Here is a 13,573-nt window from a genome sequence, read left to right as displayed (position 1 = left end):
TTCCATTATTATCTGGATTATCTCTATACAGATTATACATATAAAGGGAAAACGTCCCTTCTACAATTATTTTCAACTATTTGCTTACATTGTGGTACAGTTTACATTGGCAAGGAATACTAAAATTTTATTTTGTTTAATAAAAAAAAAGATGAGTTTATTCTACAGCATCATTCAAAAGTAATCAAAGAGGTTTTGTTCTTTGTTTTTGTTTGTTTTTTCTTTTAACCATTTAGCCATAGGAATGGATTTAAACATATTTGATTTATTCCAATTTATTGAAGATCAATTTTTTTTCTTTCTTTTTTTTTTTTAAACATCTTTATTGGAGTATAATTGCTTTACAATGGTGTGTTAGTTTCTGCTTTATAACAAAGTGAATCAGTTATACATATACATATGTTCCCATATCTCTTCCCTCTTGCATCTCCCTCCCTCCCACCCTCCCTATCCCACCCCTCTAGGTGGTCACAAAGCACCGAGCTGATCTCCCTGTGCTATGTGGCTCCTTCCCACTAGCTATCTATTTTACATTTGGTAGTGTATATATGTCCATGACACTCTCTCACCCTGTCACATCTCACCCCTCCCCCTCCCCATATCCTCAAGTCCATTCTCTAGTAGGTCTGTGTCTTTATTCCTGTCTTGCCACTAGGTTCCTCATGACCTTTTTTTTTTTTTTTTCCTTAGATTCCATATATATGTGTTAGCATACTGTATTTGTTTTTCTCTTTCTGACTTACTTCACTCTGTATGACAGACTCTAACTCCATCCACCTCATTACAAATACCTCCATTTCATTTCTTTTTATGGCTGAGTAATATTCCATTGTATATATGTGCCACATCTTCTTTATCCATTCATCCGATGATGGACACTTAGGTTGCTTCCATGTCCTGGCTATTGTAAATAGAGCTGCAATGAACATTTTGGTACATGACTCTTTTAGAATTATGGTTTTCTCAGGGTATATGCCCAGTAGTGGGATTGCTGGGTCGTATGGTAGTTCTATTTTCAGTTTTTTAAGGAACCTCCATACTGTTCTCCATAGTGGCTGTATCAATTTACATTCCCACCAACAGTGCAAGAGGGTTCCCTTTCCTCCACACCCTCTCCAGCATTTATTGTTTCTAGATTTTTTGATGATGGCCATTCTGACCGGTGTGAGATGATATCTCATTGTAGTTTTGATTTGCATTTCTCTAATGATTAATGATGTTGAGAATTCTTTCATGTGTCTGTTGGCAATCTGTATATCTTCTTTGGAGAAATGTCTATTTAGGTCTTCTGCCCATTTTTGGATTGGGTTGTTCGTTTTTTTTGTTATTGAGCTGCATGAGCTGCTTGTAAATCTTGGAGATTAATCCTTTGTCAGTTGCTTCATTTGCAAATACTTTCTCCCGTTCTGAGGGTTGTCTTTTGGTCGTGTTTATGGTTTCCTTTGCTGTGCAAAAGCTTTTAAGTTTCATTAGGTCCCATTTGTTTATTTGTGTTCTTATTTCCATTTCTCTAGGAGCTGGGTCAAAAAGAATCTTGCTGTGATGTATGTCACAGACTGTTCTGCCTATGTTTTCCTCTAAGAGTTTGATAGTGTCTGGCCTTACACTTAGGTCTTTAATCCATTTTGAGTTTATTTTTGTGCATGGTGTCAGGGAGTGTTCTAATTTCATACTTTTACATGTATCTGTCCAATTTTCCCAGCACCACTTATTGAAGAGGCTGCCTTTTCTCCACTGTATATGCTTGCCTCCTTTATCAAAGATAAGGTGACCATATGTGCGTGGGTTTATCTCTGGGCTTTCTATCCTGTTCCATTGATCTATATTTCTGTTTTTGTGCCAGTACCAAACTGTCTTGATTACTGTAGCTTTGTAATATAGTCTGAAGTCAGGGAGCCTGATTCCCCCAGCTCCATTTTTCGTTCTCAAGATTGCTTTGGCTATTCGGGGTCTTTTGTGTTTCCATACAAATTGTGAAATTTTTTGTTCTAGTTCTGTGAAAAATGCCAGTGGTAGTTTGATAGGGATTGCATTGAATCTGTAGATTGCTTTGGGTAGTAGAGTCATTTTCACAATGTTGATTCTTCCAATCCAAGAACATGGTATATGTCTCCATCTATTTGTATCATCTTTAATTTCTTTCATCAGTGTCTTATAATTTTCTGCATACAGGTCTTTTGTCTCCTTAGGTAGGTTTATTCCTAGATATTTTATTCTTTTTGTTGCAATGGTAAACGGGAGTGTTTTCTTAATTTCACTTTCAGATTTTTCGTCATTAGTGTATAGAAATGCAAGAGATTTCTGTGCATTAATTTTGTATCCTGCTACTTTACCAAATTCATTGATTAGCTCTAGAAGTTTTCTGGTAGCATCTTTAGGATTCTCTATGTATAGTATCATGTCATCTGCAAACAGTGACAGTTTTACTTCTTCTATTCTGATTTGGATTCCTTGTATTTCTTTTTCTTCTCTGATGGCTGTGGCTAACACTTCCAAAATAATGTTGAATAATAGTGGTGAGAGTGGGCAACCTTGTCTTGTTCCTGATCTTAGTGGAAATGGTTTCAGTTTTTCACCATTGAGGACAATGTTGGCTGTGGGTTTGTCATATATGGCCTTTATTATGTTGAGGAAAGTTCCCTCTATGCCTACTTTCTTCAGGGCTTTTATCATAAATGGGTGTTGAATTTTGTCAAAAGCTTTCTCTGCATCTATTGAGATGATCATATGGTTTTTCTCCTTCAATTTGTTAATATGGTGTATCACGTTGATTGATTTGCGTATATTGAAGAATCCTTGCATTCCTGGGATAAACCCCACTTGATCATGGTGTATGATCCTTTTAATGTGCTGTTGGATTCTGTTTGCTAGTATTTTGTTGAGGATTTTTGCATCTATGTTCATCAGTGATATTGGCCTGTAGTTTTCTTTCTTTGTGATATCTTTGTCTGGTTTTGGTATCAGGGTGATGGTGGCCTCGTAGAATGAGCTTGGGAGTGTTCCTCCCTCTGCAATATTTTGGAAGAGTTTGAGAAGGATAGGTGTTAGCTCTTCTCTAAATGTTTGATAGAATTCGCCTGTGAAGCCATCTGGTCCTGGGCTTTTGTTTGTTGGAAGATTTTTAATCATAGTTTCAATTTCAGTGCTTGTGATTGGTCTGTTCATATTTTCTATTTCTTCCTGGTTCAGTCTCGGCAGTTTGTGCATTTCTAAGAATCTGTCCATTTCTTCCAGGTTGTCCATTTTATTGGCATAGAGTTGCTTGTAGTAATCTCTCATGATCGTTTGTATTTCTGCAATGTCAGTGGTTACTTCTCCTTTTTCATTTCTAATTCTAGTGATTTGAGTCTTCTCACTTTTTCTCTTGATGAGTCTGGCTAATGATTTATCAATTTTGTTTATCTTCTCGAAGAACCAGCTTATAGTTTCATTGATTTTTGCTATTGTTTCCTTCATTTCTTTTTCATTTATTTCTGATCTGATCTTTATGATTTCTTTCCTTCTGCTAGCTTTCGGGTTTTTTTGCTCTTCTTTCTCTAATTGCTTTAGGTGCAAGGTTAGGTGGTTTATTCGAGATGTTTCCTGTTTCTTGATGTAGGCTTGTATTGCTATAAACTTCCCTCTTAAAATTGCTTTTGCTGCATCCCATAGGTTTTGGGTCATCGTGTCTCCATTGTCATTTGTTTCTAGGTATTTTTTGATTTCCCCTTTGATTTCTTCAGTGATCACTTCGTTATTAAGTAGTGTATTGTGTAGCCTCCATGTGTTTGCATTTTTTACAGATCTTTTCCTGTAATTGATATCTAGTCTCATAGCTTTGTGGTCAGAAAAGATACTTGATACGATTTCAATTTTCTTAAATTTACCAAGGCTTGATTTGTGACCCAAGATATGATCTATCCTGGAGAATGTTCCATAAGCACTTGAGAAAAATGTGTATTCTGTTGTTTTTGGGTGGAATGTCCTATAAATATCAATTAAGTCCATCTTGTTTAACGTATCATTTAAAGCTTGTGTTTCCTTATTTATTTTCATTTTGGATGATCTGTTCATTGGTGAAAGTGGGGTGTTAAAGTCCCCTACTATGATTGTGTTACTGTCAATTTCCCCTTTTATGGCTGTTAGTATTTGCCTTATGTATTGAGGTGCTCCTATGTTGGGTGCATAAATATTTACAATTGTTATAGCTTCCTCTTTGATCGATCCCTTGATCATTATATAGTGTCCTTCTTTGTCTCTTGTAATAGTCTTTATTTTAAAGTCTATTTTGTCTGATATGAGAACTGCTACTCCAGCTTTCTTTTGATTTCCATTTGCATGGAATATCTTTTTCCATCCCCTCACTTTCAGTCTGTATGTGTCTCTAGGTCTGAAGTGGGTCTCTTCTAGACAGCATATATATGGGTCTTGTTTTTGTATCCATTCAGCCAGTCTGTGTCTTTTGGTGGGAGCATTTAATCCATTTACTTTTAAGGTAATTATCGATATGTATGTTCTTATTCCCATTTTCTTAAATATTTTGGGTTTGTTATTGTAGGTGTTTTCCTTCTGTTGTTTCTTGCCTAGAGAAGTTCCTTTAGCATTTGTTGTAAAGCTGGTTTGGTGGTGCTGAACTCTCTCAGCTTTTGCTTGTCTGTAAAGGTTTTAATTTCTCCATCAAATCTGAATGAGATCCTTGCTGGGTAGAGTAACCTTGGTTTTATTTTTTTCTCCTTCATCACTTTAAGTATATCCTGCCACTCCCTTCTGGCTTGCAGAGTTTCTGCTGAAAAATCAGCTGTTAACCTTATGGGGATTCCCTTGTGTGTTATTTGTTGTTTTTCCCTTGCTGCTTTTAATATGTTTTCTTTATATTTAATTTTTGATAGTTCGATTAATATGTGTCTTGGCGTGTTTATCCTGTATGGGACTCTCTGTGCTTCCAGGACTTGATTAACTATTTCCTTTCCCATATTAGGGAAGTTTTCAACTATAATCTCTTCAAATATTTTCTCAGTCCCTTTCTTTTTCTCTTCTTCTTCTGGGACCCCTATAATTCGAATGTTGGTGCATTTAATGTTGTCCCATTAGAGGTCTCTGAGACTGTCCTCAGTTCTTTTCATTCTTTTTTCTTTATCCTGCTCTGCAGTAGTTATTTCCACCATTTTATCTTCCAGGTCACTTATCCTTTCTTCTGCCTCAGTTATTCTGCTATTGATCCCATCTAGAGTATTTTTAATTTCATTTATTGTGTTTTTCATCGTTGCTTGGTTCCTCTTTAGTTCTTCTACGTCCTTGTTAAATGTTTCTTGCATTTTGTCTATTCTATTTCCAAGATTTTGGATCATCTTTACTATCATTATTCTGAGTTCTTTTTCAGGTAGACTGCCTATTTCCTCTTCATTTGTTAGGTCTGGTGTGTTTTGACCCTGCTCCTTCACCTGCTGTGTGTTTTTTTGTCTTCTCATTTTGCTTATCTTACTGTGTTTGGGGTCTCCTTTTCACAGGCTGCAGGTTCGTTGTTCCCGTTGTTTTGGGTATCTGTCCCCAGTGGCTAAGGTTCGTTCAGTGGGTTGTGTAGACTTCCTGGTTGAGGGGACTAGTGCCTGTGTTCTGGTGGATGAGGTTGGATCTTGTCTTTCTGGTGGGCACGTCCACGTCTGGTGGTGTGTTTTGGGGTGTCTGTGGCCTTATTATGATTTTACGCAGCCTCTCTGCTAATGGATGCAGCTGTGTTCCTGTCTTGCTAGTTGTTTGGCATAGGGTGTCCAGCACTGTAGCTTGCTGGTCATTGAATGAAGCTGGGTCTTGATGTTGAGATGGAGATCTCTGAGAGATTTTCGCTGTTTGGTATTACGTGGAGCTGGGAGGTCTCCTGTGGACCAGTGTCCTGAAGTTGGCTCTCCCACCTCAGAGGCACAGCCCTGATGCCTGGCTGGAGCACCAAGTGCCTTTCATCCACATGGCTCAGAATAAAAGGGAGAAAAAAATAGAAAGAAAGAAAGAAAGAGGATAAAATAAAATAAAATAAAACTATTATAATAAAAAATAAGAAAAAAAATTAAGAATAAATTTATTAAGAAAAACGATTTTTTTAATTTTTAAAAATAGATTTATTAATTTTTTATAATAAAAAATAAGAAAACAATTAAGAAAAAATTTATTAAGAAAAAAATTTTAATTTTTAAAAATAAAAAATATGAAAAAATTTATTAAAAAAATTTTTTTAATTTCTAAAAATAGGAAATAAGGAAAAAAATTTTTAAGAAAACATTTATTAGGAAAAAAATTTTTTTAAGTAAAAAAAGTAAAAAAAAAACAAAAACGGATGGACCTAACCCTAGGACTAATGGTGAAAGCAAAGCTATACAGACAAAATCTCACCCAGAAGCATACACATATACACTCACAAAAAAAGGAAAAGGTGAAAAATTAATATATCCTGCTCCCAAAGTCCACCTCCTGAATTTGGGATGATTCGTTTTCTCTTCAGGTATTCAACAGATGCAGGCACATCAAGTTGTTTGTGGAGCTTTAATCCGCTGCTTCTGAGGCTGCTGGGAGAGATTTCCCTTTCTCTTCCTTGTTCGCACAGCTCCCGGGGTTCAGCTTTGGATTTGAACCCGCCTCTGCATGTAGGTCGCCTGAGGGCATCTGCTCCCCACCCAGACAGAACGGGGTTAAAGGAACAGCTGCTTCAGGGGCTCTGGCTCACTCAGGATGGTGGGAGGGAGCGGTACGGAGGAGGTGGGGCGAGCCTGCGGCGTCAGAGGCCGGCGTGACGTTGCACCAGCCTGAGGCGCGCCGTGCATTCTCCTGGGGAAGTTGTCCCCGGATTATGGGAGCCTGGCAGTGGCGGGCTGCACTGGCTCCCGGGAGGGGCGGTGTGGGGAGTGACCTGTGCTCGCACACAGGCTTCCTGGTGGCTGCAGCAGCAGCCCTAGCGTCTCCTGCCCGTCTCTGGGGTCCGCGCTGATAGCCACAGCTCGCGTCCATCTCTGGAGCTCGTTTAGGCGGTGCTCTGAATCCCCTCTCCTTGCGCGCCATGAAACAAAGAGGCAAGAAAAAGTCTCTTGCCTCTTTGGCAGCTGCAGACTTTTTCCCGGACTCCCTCCCGGCTAGCACCGAAGCCCGAGCCTCAGCTCCCAGCCCCGCCCGCCCTGGCGGCTGAGCAGACAAGCCTCTCAGGTTGGTGAGTGCTGCTCGGCGCCGAGCCTCCGTGCGGGAATCTCTCCGTTTTCCCCTCTGCGCCCCTGTTGCTGTGGGATCTGCGCTGATAGCCACGGCTCACGCCCATCTCTGGAGCTCCTTTAGGCGGCGCTCTGAATACCCTCTCCTTGCGCGCCATGAAACAAAGAGGCAAGAAAAAGTCTCTTGCCTCTTCGGCAGCTGCAGACTTTTTCCCGGACTCCCTCCAGGCTAGCACCGAAGCCCGAGCCTCAGCTCCCAGCCCCGCCTGCCCTGGCGGCTGAGCAGACAAGCCTCCTGGGCTGGTGAGTGCTGCTCGGCGCCGAGCCTCTGTGCGGGAATCTCTCCACTTTGCCCTCCGCACCCCTGTGGCTGCGCTCTCCTCCGTGGCTCCGAAGCTTCCCCCCTCTGCCACCCACAGTCTCTGCCCGCGAAGGGGCTTCCTAGTGCGTGGAAACCTTTCCTCCTTCACGGCTCCCTCTCACTGGTGCAGGTCCCATCCCTATTCTTTTGTCTCTGTTATTTCTTTTTTCTTTTGCCCTACCCAAGTACGTGGGGATTTTCTTGCCTTTTGGGAGGTCTGACGTCTTCTGCCAGCGTTCAGTGGGTGTTCTGTAGGAGCAGTTCCACGTGTAGATGTATTTCTACTGTATCTGTGGGAAGGAAGGTGATCTCTGCGTCTTACTCTTCCGCCATCTTGCCTCGTCCCCCCAATTTTTTTTCTTATTGATGCTTACATTAACATTTTTTGACATTGGGAGCTTCTTCAAGTTGTCCACTAGGTCTTTTGACATGACTTTGGTAGATTTTAACAGGTTTTTTAAACAAGTTATATTAGACCTATCTTGTATGTTTTCTGCTCAGACCTGGAATTAGTTATTTTTCCAAAGAACCCTTATTCTTTGTGCTAGGGGAAAATAGGATTTAGTGACCATCATCTGAGCACTATGACTTCTCATTGTTATGGGCTGTAATAATTTGCTGGGGCTGCCATAGCAAAATACTACAGACTGTGTGGCTTCAACAACAGACATTTGTTTTTTTCAAAGTTTTGTAGGTTGGAGGTCCAAGATCTAGGTGCTATAGGAAGGGTTCGTTTCTCTTGAGGCCTCTCTCCTTGGTTTGGAGATGGCTGCCCTCTTGATGTCTTTTCATGTAATAATTCTTCTGCAAGTGCACTCTGGTATCTCTTTGTGTGTCTACAGTTCCCCTTCTCATGAGGACACCAGTCAGATTGTATTAAGTCCCCCCCATATGACCTTGTTTCGCCTTAGTTACCTCTTTAAAGGTCCTGTCTCCAAATACAGCCACATTCGGAGGTAACAGGGGTTAGCGCTTCAACAAAGGATTTCTGAGGAGACAATTCAGCTTTTAACACTGGCTGTTTATTATTTCTAAGTCTTTTAAGTGGAAATAATGAGGGCATATGTTATTTTCAAAAGATAGTAGATTGTGTGTTATATTTTTATAAGTTTCATTTTCTTGGTTCCTTATTAAGTGAATATTATTACCAGAAATAATTTAGGCATTTTTACAGTTTTGTTTTACTGTCCTTGGATATAACCCATTAGAGGTCTGTGCCATAAAATTTCTAGACTATAAAGTTAATTGAAATAATTGTTTTTGAGATTTAACCACTGACCACAAACACAAGTTTCTTTTTTAATTTGCTTTAGATTTTAGGGATTTCATTTTAAATTTAATTTTGTTATCATGTGAAACATTTGCATATTTCCAAAGTCAAATTCATGAATTGTTTCTGGTGAAGCCCCCTCTCAGTGTCAGTTGCTCTTGTCAGATGGACCTGCTAATCTCTTTCTTCAGAGTTAGGAATGCCTCTTTTTAAGGGTGAATTGTTAATGAAAGTTAACTTTCTGCATTATTGGTTCTTAAGGCCATCAGAATTCCTTTTATTTCACCTCTTTCTTCCCACATGATTACAATACCACCAGAGTCTGATTGCTGTTGATGATTTGACATCTTCCACTCATAATTTAACCCCCTTCACTCTATAATCATAGGAATGTTTTGTGAGACCATGGGAAAATAATTTGAAAAAGAATAGATACAGGTATATGTATAACTGAAACTAACACAACATTGTTAATCAACTATATTCCAGTATAAAATAAAAAGTTAAAAAAAAAAAAAAAAAAAAAGACAGCCATACCAATATATATAATCCCATCTAAGGTGCTGGTAAATTCTTTTTTTTTTTTTTTTTTTAAACACATGTTCTCATCAGTCCCAAATGGGCACATCTGCTGGAACCACTGAATTGTGAACATGTGGAGGGCATTATCTTTTTTTTTTTTTAATTAATTTATTTATTTATGGCTGTGTTGGGTCTTCATTTCTGTGCGAGGGCTTTCTCTAGTTATGGCAAGCGGGGGCCACTCTTCATCGCGGTGCGCGGGCCTCTCACTATCGCGGCCTCTCCTGCTGCGGAGCACAAGCTCCAGACACGCAGGCTCAGTAATCGTGGCTCACGGGCCCAGTTGCTCCGCGGCATGTGGGATCTTCCCAGACCAGGGCTCGAACCCGTGTCCCCTGCATTGGCAGGCAGATTCTCAACCACTGCGCCACGAGGGAAGCCCGGTGCTGGTAAATTCTTAACAACTGACTCTGTGTGGATGGGGGATAGCTATAGGGTTTCTAGCATTTGTCAGTTTTCATACTGTCATACCTGATTTCAAGCTGTCAACGTGATGCCACTGCAGGCAGAGTTGGGGAGTAATGCTAACCATCAGCCTATATGAATTAGCTCCAGCACACAACTGGTCCCATCTTACATGTTCTACTTTCTCTGTGATAATGACATTTCTCCATCTAGTTTGTGGAGATTATATTGTTCTCTCTGAATTTAGGTAAACTTTTCCAATAACCTCAACCAATATATTTTAGCACATGTACTGCTGTATGATTTCTGAATCTAGAGCATAAAAAGCACTATGGCTTTCTCAGGGTAAAGTCATATCTCTGACTTTCTTTTTCTCAGTGTATGTACCTTGGGAGTCCTAAGCCACAGTATAAGTAGTCTATCTACTCAGTCATGGTGGAAAGAGTATATGGAATGACCAAACAGAGAGAAATGGAGAGAATTTTCCTCAGGCTTTTGTGTTTTCAGAGTAGGCAACAGCCGAGCCTCCAGATGACTCTGACCCCAGCCAATATCATCTGATTGAAACTGCATGACAGCACTTGGGCAAGAACTCCTTAGTTAGGTACAGTCCACTCTTAAACCTATAATTACTGTTGCTATAACTTTTTTATTTAGAAATAATTTAGATTTGCAAAAAATTGCATATATAGTACAAAGTATACTATTTAACCAACTTCCTCAATTTTTCACTACTCTCCTTTTTTAGATCCTTATTCCAACCCAGGAATCCATATTACACTGTTTAAGTTTTAATCTACTAAGTATCGGGGCTAGTATGTTTTGCAGGTGTAGTACCTGGAGCATCATTTCCAAGTTTTGGCCAATGAGAGTTCCTTTATGTTGACTTTTGGGATGGATACCTTCTGTTTTAGCCTGCAGAACCACTCTCTCTACCTCCCTCTTAACTTTCCTTTTTGTCCCAAGAGGCTGATATCGATCTTCATGATCTAGAGCCTTAGGTGCTAAAGATGTAACTTTTCTACCCGACATGAATGATACCAATATATAATGATGGAACGGGGACAAGAAAATTATAAAAACATTCCCATTCAAGAAGGGAAATATATGTGGTTGGTCATGCATTATGCTCCATAGCCTCATCCAAAGTGATCCTTGAAGAAATTAATTCCATTTTTATTTTGCATCTTGTTTCTGGCCAATAGAAGTTTAGAGAGGCCTCAGGTCATTTTAAGTCCTGAAGAATCACTTTCTGTTTTGAGTTCAGGCCCATGGTCTTTTATGATGCAGATCTCATACACACTTGCTAGTTTTCTTTATAATGTTTAATTCTCTGACGTTATTTTCTGTACATAACTCTATGACTTGCTGTAGGACACTTCTTTGTCTTCTTGTTTACATGTCTCTTTTTATCCTCAACTAAATTGGACCTCAGAGGTTTTGATGGGGTAGACTCATGTTTAGCCCTTGTTCCTAAGTAATTTATGTTAAAATAAGCAGATATATTAGTATCGTATTCTCCAATTAAATTCACTGTTTGTTAGATTCATGATACTTTTTATTTGATCCTTTCTGAAAAGCTGAGTTTTAGTCAGATTTGGTTGCTTAACTATTTCCCAACTTTAATTTTCACTATTTGGGGTTAAAGGAAAGTTGCCTATTCCAAATTTACTAGTTTCTGAATTACTTCTGAGAACTTCCTTCTTACACACTGGCTGATTTTGAGCTTATCTTTTATAATACTTTTAAAGAGCAGCAAACAACCAAATGTGCCATATAATTCTACCTTAAGGTTTTTCCCTAAGAGCTACAAGTACATTTGTCAAATTATCTGTCATCAATATTATTACAGGAAAATTTACCAAATATGCCCACACAACATAACGTGTATTGCCATCCTTCCAGCCTCTGACACAAGTGTTATTTACTGCCTAGCCCCTAATCCAAAGCCACATATATTTTTGTTTTTTGCTGTGGAAATACCCCACTAATAGGTACCTATATTGAGTTGCCCCAGAACCACCCCCAGCCTCGATGATTTGCTGGTATTACTCAGTTATACTCATAGTTATCGTTTATTACAGCTAAAAAATATAGACAAAATCAACAAAGGGAAAAGATGCATGGGGCGAAATCCAGAGGAAACCAGGTAAAAGCTTCCAGGTGTCTCTCCCAGTGATGTCATATAGGGCATGCTTAAGCCCTGCAATGATGTGTGACAACATGTGCTAACTGTTGCCAAGGGAAGTGCACTTGAGCTTGGGTCCTATCCAGGGTTGTTTTTGTTTGTTTGTTTGTTTCTTTTTGAGTCAGTAATTTAGGCATACAGGAATTGCGTGACTGGCCTCAATTATTCAAACTCCAGACCCCTGGAGAGAAAGTATGTGTTCACCATAAATTACACTGTTAGTATAAACCATCTGGACAAACTGGTACACTGTGATTCCAGGCTTCAGGCATGCTTAAATGCTCTTATCAAACAGAACATTCCAGGAGCTTAGTTCGCAGGAGATGACCAATGACCAGCCCTGAAAATAGGACTTTTTTGTGAAAATGTGCAGGTTTGAGCCACCCAGCTCTTCTGAGCTAAACCTTTCCCAAATGGTACCCTTTTTTGTATCAGTTAGAATGGCTAGAAGTAAAATTTGGAAGCCCAGTAGTAAAATATCAGTAGCTTAATATATTAAAGGTCTAATTCTTACTTTTGCAATAAGTACTTGTTGTGTTAGGTGGGAACTCTATTGTATTTCATTCTCATTCAGGAACTTGAAAAAGAAAAATGAGGTAATGTAGTAAAATGTGATCTGGCTTTTAAAATTTTAGGCTGGAAATGACACACAGCATTTCCTCTCACGTTTCAACAATTAAAAGAAGTCACATGGCAATGCTTAACTTTTTCAGATGGTTTGGAAGTAAAATTTTACCATATGCACAGAGGGCAGAAAGCCATAGGGATTTTATGAATGCTACTATGACATATATTATTATATTTGTATATTATTTACATATATATATAATGCATACATAATATGTAACTATATTATATAATATACTTATATATTATTATACTTATTAATTATTCAGCAGAGGCCTCAAAGATAAATCTTACTGTTTAATATCATCTCTCAAGTTAGTCATCAAATATGCCCTTTCACTTGAATGAATATGTAAAAAATGCTCCCTTTGCTTACAATCCCATAGGTTTTCCATTTAGGACTCAACATTCTTATAGAAGCTTCTCAGTTTGTTTCTGACTTTATCTTTCTTTCTATTAGCAATTTGTTCCTATTAGGAATTTAGTAATTTGGGGATGTCATGAAAAATTTATTTACATATATGTATTATTATTTAAATACATGACTGTAAGAAAAATTTTGCTTTCAGAATATGAATCTCATCTAGGTACCTGCCGAATATGAAATCATCCATTATACAATTTAGTACTTATTTATGTTGTAACTTCTAGTATTCTTCACTATATATTTACTGTACTCATCCCCCACCCCAACCTTTGGTCATATTTTAATGCCCCTTAATTTAAGGACAGTATTTTTCATTCTTTTCTAATTATGAAGGCATTAGCTTATCTTTGATTACATTTTCATTAAGAGAAAGTTGAATATAGAGATTTCCATTTCTTGTTTTGACATTTAGGTTAAATTTCCTTTAAGAAAAAAAAAAAGAGCAACTCTTTTTATCTGAGTCCCAGTACAATTGTTTTTGTGGGTCTTTCACTAGTTTAAGGAGGAAATTCTTTGATTTTATTTTGATTTTGTTGTTGCTTTA

This window comes from Balaenoptera borealis (genome assembly GCF_965194805.1).
Source record: "Balaenoptera borealis genome assembly, chromosome: 5".
In the NCBI taxonomy this organism is placed as follows: Eukaryota; Metazoa; Chordata; class Mammalia; order Artiodactyla; family Balaenopteridae; genus Balaenoptera; species Balaenoptera borealis.
Note: the sequence above shows the minus strand (reverse complement) of the source record.